The sequence below is a fragment of the Etheostoma cragini genome, chromosome 19 (genome assembly GCF_013103735.1).
Source record: "Etheostoma cragini isolate CJK2018 chromosome 19, CSU_Ecrag_1.0, whole genome shotgun sequence".
Taxonomy (NCBI): domain Eukaryota; kingdom Metazoa; phylum Chordata; class Actinopteri; order Perciformes; family Percidae; genus Etheostoma; species Etheostoma cragini.
The window spans coordinates 15,289,893-15,299,449 of record NC_048425.1 but is presented as its reverse complement, the minus strand read 5'-3'; the positions used below and the strand labels follow the sequence as shown (position 1 = coordinate 15,299,449).

At 40.2% G+C, this 9,557-nt stretch overlaps 1 protein-coding gene across 4 annotated transcripts in view; it reads right to left on the bottom strand.

Annotated features, from left to right (window-relative positions):
* rgs12a (regulator of G protein signaling 12a) overlaps positions 1-9,557 on the bottom strand; it is a 38,960-nt gene that overhangs the window by 17,051 nt on the left and 12,352 nt on the right. The gene's annotated exons all lie outside the window — the stretch shown is intronic.

Below are 9,557 nucleotides of genomic sequence, written 5' to 3'. Positions count from 1 at the left end.
TTCAAGGAACAAGTGGTTTATGCATGTGTAGATGTCCCCGAATAAAAGGCAAACAGCCAAAGCACCCCTGGGGGGCCATGAAAATTTCACGGTGACAACATTCTATGCAATTATAGCCTAGGACCAAATCTAAATTAAATGATCTTATGAAAGATCAACAAATATTCACTTGACATTACTTCTATTTAAAATCAATGCCTCATTATTGGGCTTCTCTATAACAGGTTATCATAATTTTGGTTTGGCTAATAAAGAGAGATTAGAAGCCCAAACTGTAAAGCTGCTGTCCCAAATATATTTAAATGCAGGGGAGGATATTAGAGGCGCATCTTAGGGATTGGTCCAAGAACACTCGAAAAATCGGTGCGTTGGAGGATTCATCTGAAAAGGGGAGACTATTTCCAGAAGTGTTTTCAAAGCTGCCACAAACAAAGTGTGAATATCCAAGGCTGAGAATACGTCTAAACATGGCCCACATTACCAGACTGGTGCCTTGGTTTAAGCAGTATACAGTATGTACTTTGGTGCAGTTGCATAATATTAGACTGTAAAGCTACCAAGGAAATCCAGAGTCCTCACTGCAATATTCGAGAACAACTAAACAATTCCACAGAAATTTTAACAGTGTGCCTACCACTTGGTGCACATCCTAATAACAATTAAAAAATAATAAAAGTGTTACATGTCTTAACCCTTCAGAGATGGACCTTTTTAGGTCCATCTCTTTTGTAGCTAGCGCTGAATAAACCAGACTCCATTTAAAAAAATAATGCTTTTAGAGCCAACATATTTTCACATGTAAATAGGTAAAGTATGTGTTTATTTCAACCAACACTATAGTTTTTCATGGTTAAAGTATAGAGAGGACCAAAACGGCTTTTCATAGTTTTATTTGATTTCTGTCTACTTTGATTGAAAGTTGAACAAAAATGATGCACCCTGATGATATGATGTTTTTGAAAATGAGACATCGGTATGGCTTGATTTTTATGTCTGATTTTATTCACAGTATACTTTCTAAATGGGCTGTGATTTGAATCAGTAGTTTTCAGCTTGATCAATCAGCCATAGAACAAGTTCAGACATACTGTGGACTGGCCCATTCTTTTTTCGTTTTTGTTGAAGCGACTGATTGTCTAAAGACAGGGGATTTAACCGCGGTCATGTGCACTGACGTGACGCTTTGTTCCATTTTGGGAGTGACCACATGTAAAAACTCTATCAGACAGCAACCACTTAACCACTAATTGTCTGTCCCAGCCTCTTTACAACTCTGCTTCTGCTGAGTCCAACCCCATATAGTCAACACCCAAAAGCCACCCCTTCTGTGGTGGCTAGCATGTGTACAGAAATCATGGGCGGGTAGGATGAGGACCAACACGAAGCCCAAACAGAACAGAGAGAAAAGAAAGAACACCCACTCCATCTGTCTGTTTCTTTGGGTCTAAAAACAGCTAAACCTCAGACCTTAAATATATAGAGTGTGGCTTCATTTTAAAGAACGAAACAGACATCACACAGTGTGACGTAAACTTCGGTTTTGGACAAACCCGATGTCTCCAGGCAGAAACTTTAAAAATGTGAATTGGTGTATTCACTACTATCCATTCTTTGAGAGTCAACACTACTTTTAAAACCTATATACACAGAGAGATCTTTCTTCTAAAAAGGTGACCAATATGATGACATCCACTTCTTTTAAGTGGAACTTCCAATTATTCCCCGACATGTGATACGAGTGGGAGAGTTACAATAAATCAAAAGGAATCTCTTGACACATATTTGATATAATATAATCATCTTTTAAAGCATGCTTGTGTCAGAGGACAATTATGTTGATGACAAATAGGATATTGACTACAAAGTTGGGTAAGCAGACTGAAGCGTATAAACGAATGGAAATGTTGCAAAATCTGGCTGCTAGTGTGACCAGCTGCAACACATCATTATTAGATTCACTTCAAAATCTACTCGCATTCTCAAATAAGGGCATACAACAATAATTTTCATTATTGATTCATTTGCTGATTATTTTATTCCAAATAACAGATTATTTTCGCGCTATAAAACAAGTTCAGTGAGCCTAATGTAACCTGTTCAAATGGCTAGTTTTGAACAGTTTAGAATTATAAATAACTATAGAAAAATAGCAAATCTTCACATTTGAGAAGCTGGAAATAACAAATATTATTGTGTTTTGTTTGCTTGGACCACCTTAATGATGAATGCATTTTCCAAATTTTTGTAAGTAATAATTTGTTGATCAACTAATCAATGACTTTCAAGTAAAAATGACATCAGGGTCACACTTGTAACAGTTGACCAGGTAGGGCTGGCAGATATGCAGAGGGTGGTGTGTGTATGTTTGTTTGTATGAGGCTGCAGGGTTTAGACCACACACACCACTTGTTATTACTTCCTTGCCCACAAGTCCCCTACAAGAAGTGATGAGCCAGGAACACCATCACCTCTTGTCAACACACTCCTTCCTGTATGGACACCTCTGGTGACGAGCTGGTCCACCATGGGTGGCTCTGCGGTACTCCAGAAACTCTTTGATCCTTTTCATTTAAGGCTGTATTGCAGAGATCCCATTTCCCAGCTGGACTCCCTCAAGCAAATGGACAAAATCACAGTTCAAATCACAGCAAGTAAGTACCCTGGCTTCAAACAGAGCAGGATTTGGCTCCAGTTTGAAAACGCTCTCCAAGCTTTACTATGGCACGCCATACAGTCTGGCATCCCGAGACACGACACATACTGAAGGAACGTAGATGATCCCACCAAGACAGATTTATGTGTGATCTGAAGGGAGCCACCATGACAAAAACACACTTTTTACCGGTGTTAGATCATTTGAAGGTTAAGCCACACTCACACAAATGTTAATGCCACCCATTAACACCTCTCACAGACTATTTATGATCTTTTAAAAAGTGATTTCTTTGATCTTTTGGGCTTGTTTAGGCATGTTCCTGCCCTCAAAAACTGGGTTGAGATGTACTCTGCTCAATACTTCCCCACAGTTAGATAAAAAATACACAAGTCAAGGCTGATTCTAGCACCCCGCAAACAAACAACCAAGAGCCGCTGCTTCAAACAGCTGTTCTGAGTGGGAGAGAGACAAGCAACAAAGAGGGCGATTAATGAGAAAAGCATCTGACTGACCGAAAGGAGTCTCTCTGCTTCATACAGAGGAGGAATAGGAGGCTTGCTCAGCAAACCACAGTTTACTTACAGTGTTGAAGTTCCAGGTCCTCTTGAAGGAAAGTCTCTTTTTGAGACTCATTGTTCCCTAGTCTGCTACGCCAGCAGCACACAGTCAGATTATGTGTGTGTGTGTGTGTGTGTGTGTGTGTGTGTATGTGTGTGTGTGTGTGTGTGTGTGTGTGTGTGAGAACGCATACCTGAACATTCCCCACCCAAAACTCTGCAAACCATGTCTGTACAAGTTGGAGAGAGGGAGGGAGACGAAGGCAGACATTTGACAAGGTACTGGACAGACAAAGAAGAGGAGGTGAGAAGAAGGAAAGAAAGATTTCCTTACTCCGCAGCTGTTGCCATGTCAACACGCCCGACAATACATACAGCCTCTGCCATAGTGGCATGAAGGAATCAGATTAATTAACCCCCTCTTTATCCCCCTCACAAGAACACGCTCACTGGCCATTTCAAAACCACACTGGCCTTCCCCGCCTCTTTTGTTTCCAATTGGGGAACTCTCTTCACTTGAAAGAGAGAAGAAATACCCAGTCATTTAAAATGGAAACCATATGAATTTTGTTTAATCAAAACAAAAGTTTGGTAGCCCACGAGTTGAACTTTGAGCTTCATAATCCGTTGCCACAGAGCATCATTCTTGCTTTTTCACCGTTAATCATGTCAATTGGTGTTGTCTGCGAGCAATTTAGCTCATGTACCAGCAAAAGACAAATTGGGTTATATTCTGGCATCACTCCTGGTCTCCGATGCAGCACTGTGCCTCCACATTTCTGGCAAATCTCTACAATCAGCATGCCCACTGTCTTTGGGCTGACTATTATTCCTAGAACATCGGTGGCTCTTCCGGAGGTTTTCCTGTGGCACACACATCTAGCATCTTTGGAATTAATTCTGCCGTAAATAATAGACGTATTTAATAACAGTGTGCCTTTCATGGTAGATTTCTCCTGTGTAATTGGATTTTCACATGGTCTATCACTTTGGAAACTGGATGTTTTAGAAGTAGAAGAGCTACTTTGAGCTAGAGCTGCACAATTATGGCCAAAATGATAATCACGATTATTTTGATCAATATTGAGATCACGATTAATTATCACCATTCTTTGTTGTTTTTAACCAAAACAAATTTTATTGTCACATAGGCTATATAAAACTGCTTTCACATCCATTTTGTGCTACATTCCTCTTATGTTGAAGTTGTATGTAGTACAAACGTACATACATACATACATACATACGGCTGCAACACTTGTAAATGAAAATTATCTGAAATAAATAGCCTAGGATATATTTAAAAAAAATGTATCTCTAAGAAAGTTCCTTGACTTGTTTTCAACAATATTTGATTAAAAGAGCAAGGGAGAGAGGGAGAGTGCCATGTACGTATGCTAGGCCTACTCACTGAGTGACGGCTGACTCATATGAATGGGTCCAGCACAGGGCAAATGGCGGGTCAGCAGAGTTACACACGTTGTGTGTGTGGAACGTCTGTATTGTCACTGCGCTGCATTTTGATGGACTATGATATTCTGGCCATGGGTCACATCTCTCGCCCAGGTCCAGCAGGATACGTCTCACACACTATTACTCTACAAACTGAAGTTAGTTGAGTTCAATAACTTCTTCTGTTTTTTTTTGCCGTGGCTGCCGCATTACAGAGTTACCAGCGGAAACACTGGTACAAATACAGGTTTGTCTCTCATGGTTAACTCAGCTGTGTTAATAACAATTATTACTGTGGACAAATGTCAGCAGTGTGGACCGGCGCTGTGTCTCTCCATGTTGCTGGAAGCCGCGTGTGAGTTGATGGGGGTGGGGCTGCGCGGAGAGTAAGAGGAGAGAGTCAAACACAGGCACGGCTTTACAGAAGAAAGGGGTCATGTATCGCAACATTAAACCATATCAATAAACAACATTGCTGCGTTTGTTGAGACGCAGCGGATGCGAGGACATAAGATGCACCGGTGCGACCTAGAGAAAAATGTAAGTCGCACCCTAGAGCCCTGTGAGCTAACAGACACTAACTAGTGCCCTAGAGCCCTGTGAGCTAACAGACACTAACTAGCACCCTAGAGCCCTGTGAGCTAACAGACACTAACTAGCACCCTAGAGCCCTGTGAGCTAACAGACACTAACTAGTGCCCTAGAGCCCTGTGAGCTAACAGACGCTAACTAGCACCCTAGAGCCCTGTGAGCTAACAGACACTAACTAGCACCCTAGAGCCCTGTGAGCTAACAGACACTAACTAGCACCCTAGAGCCCTGTGAGCTAACAGACACTAACTAGTGCCCTAGAGCCCTGTGAGCTAACAGACGCTAACTAGCACCCTAGAGCCCTGTGAGCTAACAGACACTAACTAGCACCCTTGAGACCGCCGTATGACCAACTGCCATCTGTTGTGGAATTTTCCTCAGGTTACTCTGTCCTTTGGGACTGTCGACATCTAGAAACTAAGCTGCGCGGTGCCGGGAACAGCTCTGACTGGTACATAATCAGATAGTGGTTTAAGGAGCGGTAGATGGGCCTTGCAAAAAAAACCAGAGCGTTCTATGAATGGAATGACGCATTTAAAATATCGCTCGGTCAAGCAAATTTGATCGTGGGAAGCCAAACTCGCGATCGTGCTTAAAATTCAATTAACTGTGCAGCCCCACTTTAAGCCACATTTCTCTCGGAGCAACGAGAAGCTAGCTGCTATACATGCTCAGCTAGCTTCACTGACTGCAAGCCTCGACACTATCAGATCTGATGTTGACACTCTAAAAACTAACAGACACGGAAAGGAACTAAAGTAATCTTGACGGTAGGCCTGCATGATTCTGGGAAAAATATGAAACACAATTTTTTAGCTTATAATTGTATCACAATATTTATACTTGCAAACATAGAGGCTTCAATGAAGAGAGAGCATTGCAGCCCATGGGAGCGCTTTAAAACCTATTTGATACAGTTGTTTGAAACTCACAGAAGAAAGTATTTAATAATTTTACATGCAGTCGGCTTGTAAAATTAAATGAAAATCAAATTAATAAAAAAGTTATTTAACAATTAAATCGTGAAAAGGGTGAATCAAGATTGCGATTTTATGATCAATTGTGCAGGCCTACTCAACACCTGCAGCTCTTGGCAGGTGTCACGATCAAAATTATGAGAGCTCACCGAATTTACAGTGACAGTGCAACACCACTGCTATTCACGCACTTATTTTCAATGTGCTTTGCTACACAACCAGACAGGCAATTCTTCAGGCTGCACGGAGATCCCAGCCTGCTGTTGCGGAAAGAAAGATCCGTTTCGCTCCAGATTACAGCAACTCCATGGTCAAGCGATGCCAAGCCTTCTTTCCAACCATGGATTCAGTACAAGCCAAAGGCTTGGATTTTTTCCTGATTTACCCTGCAACTTTGAAAATCAAGGAAAGCTTCCACTACAGAGCTTTCACCTCCGCTAAAGAGGCTGAGGTTTATGAGGCTGTTCTTCAGCCTGCAGATATTTGCAGACACTAATGTTGGCTCAGTGGAAGACCCCAGGATATTTCTGTGATAAACGGGTTTATTAGGAGCAACACCATACTATTCTGCTCTAATGTGTGCAAAGCTACGTCACTGAAACGTCAAAACCTTGAAGCTGAGTTCACCAGACTAGACTCACTGTTACAAACAAATTTTACTGACTGGATCACTGTAGAATGTTCATTAGTCAAGAAAGTAATAAGCAACATTCTGAAACAGAAGTCTGAACTTCTATTTCACAGAACAAGACTGCCCTATTACTTTCAGAGCGCTAGACCTAGTCACCTTCTCGCTATGGGATTAACATCCAGTGATTATTTTGCAGATATTCCCATTATTAAATCTTCAAATGGTAATGAAACTGACCCTGTCAAAATAAATATTCTTAATTCTTAAGGGATGTTAACACAGCCTTAATTTCCTTAGTCTTGAAAAAGGATAAGGAAAATAGTGTTTTAGCCTTCGACCTCTGAGTCTGCTTAACGCTGATATAAAAATCTTTGCAAAGATCCTAGCCCGTCGTTTGTAGTCTCATATGTCAAAATTACTGAACCCTGACCAAACAGGATTTTTAAAATGAGACTAGCAGCAGATAATGTTACAGGCCTTCCCCACATTGTTGATGCAGAAGAGGACAGTAAGACCAATGTCCATGTCACTATTTTTATAATAATAAAATAATATATATATTTTTTAATCCAGAAACGCGTTACAAAGTATAAACAGATTTCGCCCCTGCAACTGGACCACCATAGGACCTTATTATTTTGAAAAAAAAAAGTACTGTAGTAGAGCCCGACCGATAAAGGATTTTTAAGGCCGATATTGATACAAATATTTGGTTATTTAAAAATCTGATATTCCGATTTATTGGCTGGTTTACATTTAAAAAAAATAAAAAATACTGAAATGCGTAACAAAACATAAACAACTTACCCTAACATCAGTTATTTATAGTTATTTATGAGTTCTCACTTACATAATATGATGATAATTTGTTTTATTGTCACAACATAACATCAAATATATTAAAGTTCTGATAAATAAAATGTATAAAAATACAAACTTAAGATATGAAACTTAAAGTCCTTTGAACAAAAACACAATAAGAAAGGAAAAATAATCAGAGTGTTGCCAACAGGTTATTACCTGTCTATCGGTACATTGACCTTTCCTTCTTGGATGTAGTTTATGGGGAACTCTCTACATTGCGCATTCATGCAGCGGCAGTAAGAACTCTGGACACTTGGCTGAGCATTGCTCAAGCTTTTAGGTCCAGGCTGTAGCCTTTTGCTACAGCCTGGAGTGTTTGGTCCCTTGTCTTGTGTCTGTCTGGGTATGTGTTGTTTTGTCTCCCTCCCTCCCGTCTATCCTTCTATGTTTTTTGGTCCTGGGATGCGTTCCGAGTCTCAGTTTATAGTTTTTGTAATTGTTTGTAATTTCTAAATGTAAAAAAAAACAAAAAACAACAACAACAAATGCAAACTGGACAGCCTTCCTTTGTTGCATCCAGTTACACACAGAAAAAGTGACAAGTGTGAAGATGGAAAAAAAAAAAGAGACGTTGAGATTGAAGATCAACTTCTGAATACTTCACCACCCATTGCACCTATTGGCCTGTGTAAAGTGAGCATGACTATGAAATTGGAAAGTTAGAAAAATTGTGGGACACAACCTTCCCAAATCTGCCATCAGTCAGTCAGTCTTAATTAATCTATGAACATGAATATAGCCAACTACTTCAAACTGATTTTTTAAGTGTACACTGCATTCACACAAAAAGTGTCAAGCTTCTACTTTTGATTGTGCTTTTGATGGACACTAATGTCCCACAATGCAAAGCACAAAATCAATAGACAAGCTACTCATAGCTGGAAATAAAAAACTAATTGCAAAAAGGGTTGATACAGCTCCAGGGACATCTCAAAAACACAAAATAAAGTATTAAATCTCTTGTTTTCTCTTTCCAAATTTAAAAAGCAGTGGATTTTCACCTGCACATGGGTTTCATTTCCTGTTTGTACAAATTGGGACATTAATTTAAAACACTGTGCTATTCAGATAATAATATGATGTATATGTTATGCAAGAGAGAATGTGTACTTTTTCATGTGCAGACTAAATCAGTCAGGCAGTAATTAGAAGCTATTCTTGGTGCTAATCTGAGTCACAAAATCACAGGACACTACAACAGTCTACTTCAGGCCTTCATATCTACTTTTGCCCTTTGTGTTCACAGCAGCCATGTGATCGATAAGCACATAAGAGTAAAATCATGGAACTCTTCAATTTTTCTATTTCTTGCTTCAGTTTTGGTAAGCAACGAGTCTGCTGCTACAAAGTAAATAGCCTTCATGTGAGCTCTGAGCCGCCACTGGATTTGGTCAATTTGTGAAACTTTTCTGAACAGGCCTTACAGCGACAACGAGCACTGGTTCTCACAAGACCTAACTAATTGCATGTCAAGTTCTCCACCAGGCAATCTTTAGCAATGAAGGAAATTTATCTTAGCCTGCTATCTGTGGCAGAGGACAAACTATTCCCTGACAATAACATCAAGAGGGAGCTTTGCATGGAGGCAACTTCCTTTTGAGAGAGAAAGGGGCGAGGGTGTGGTGACTGATTAGATGGAATAGACATTTCTCTCCCAACCAAGCAAGGAGTATCGGGGGGGATACTGGTTCAGAGAGTTATGAAATTCCTCGGACAATATTAGAAAGTGTCTAAGTGATAGTGTAGACAGACAAACAGCTTGCTGGATAATTTTAGGAGGTTGAAGAAGGAACCATTGTTTTACTGTGGGAAATGTTGTCACAGCAAAT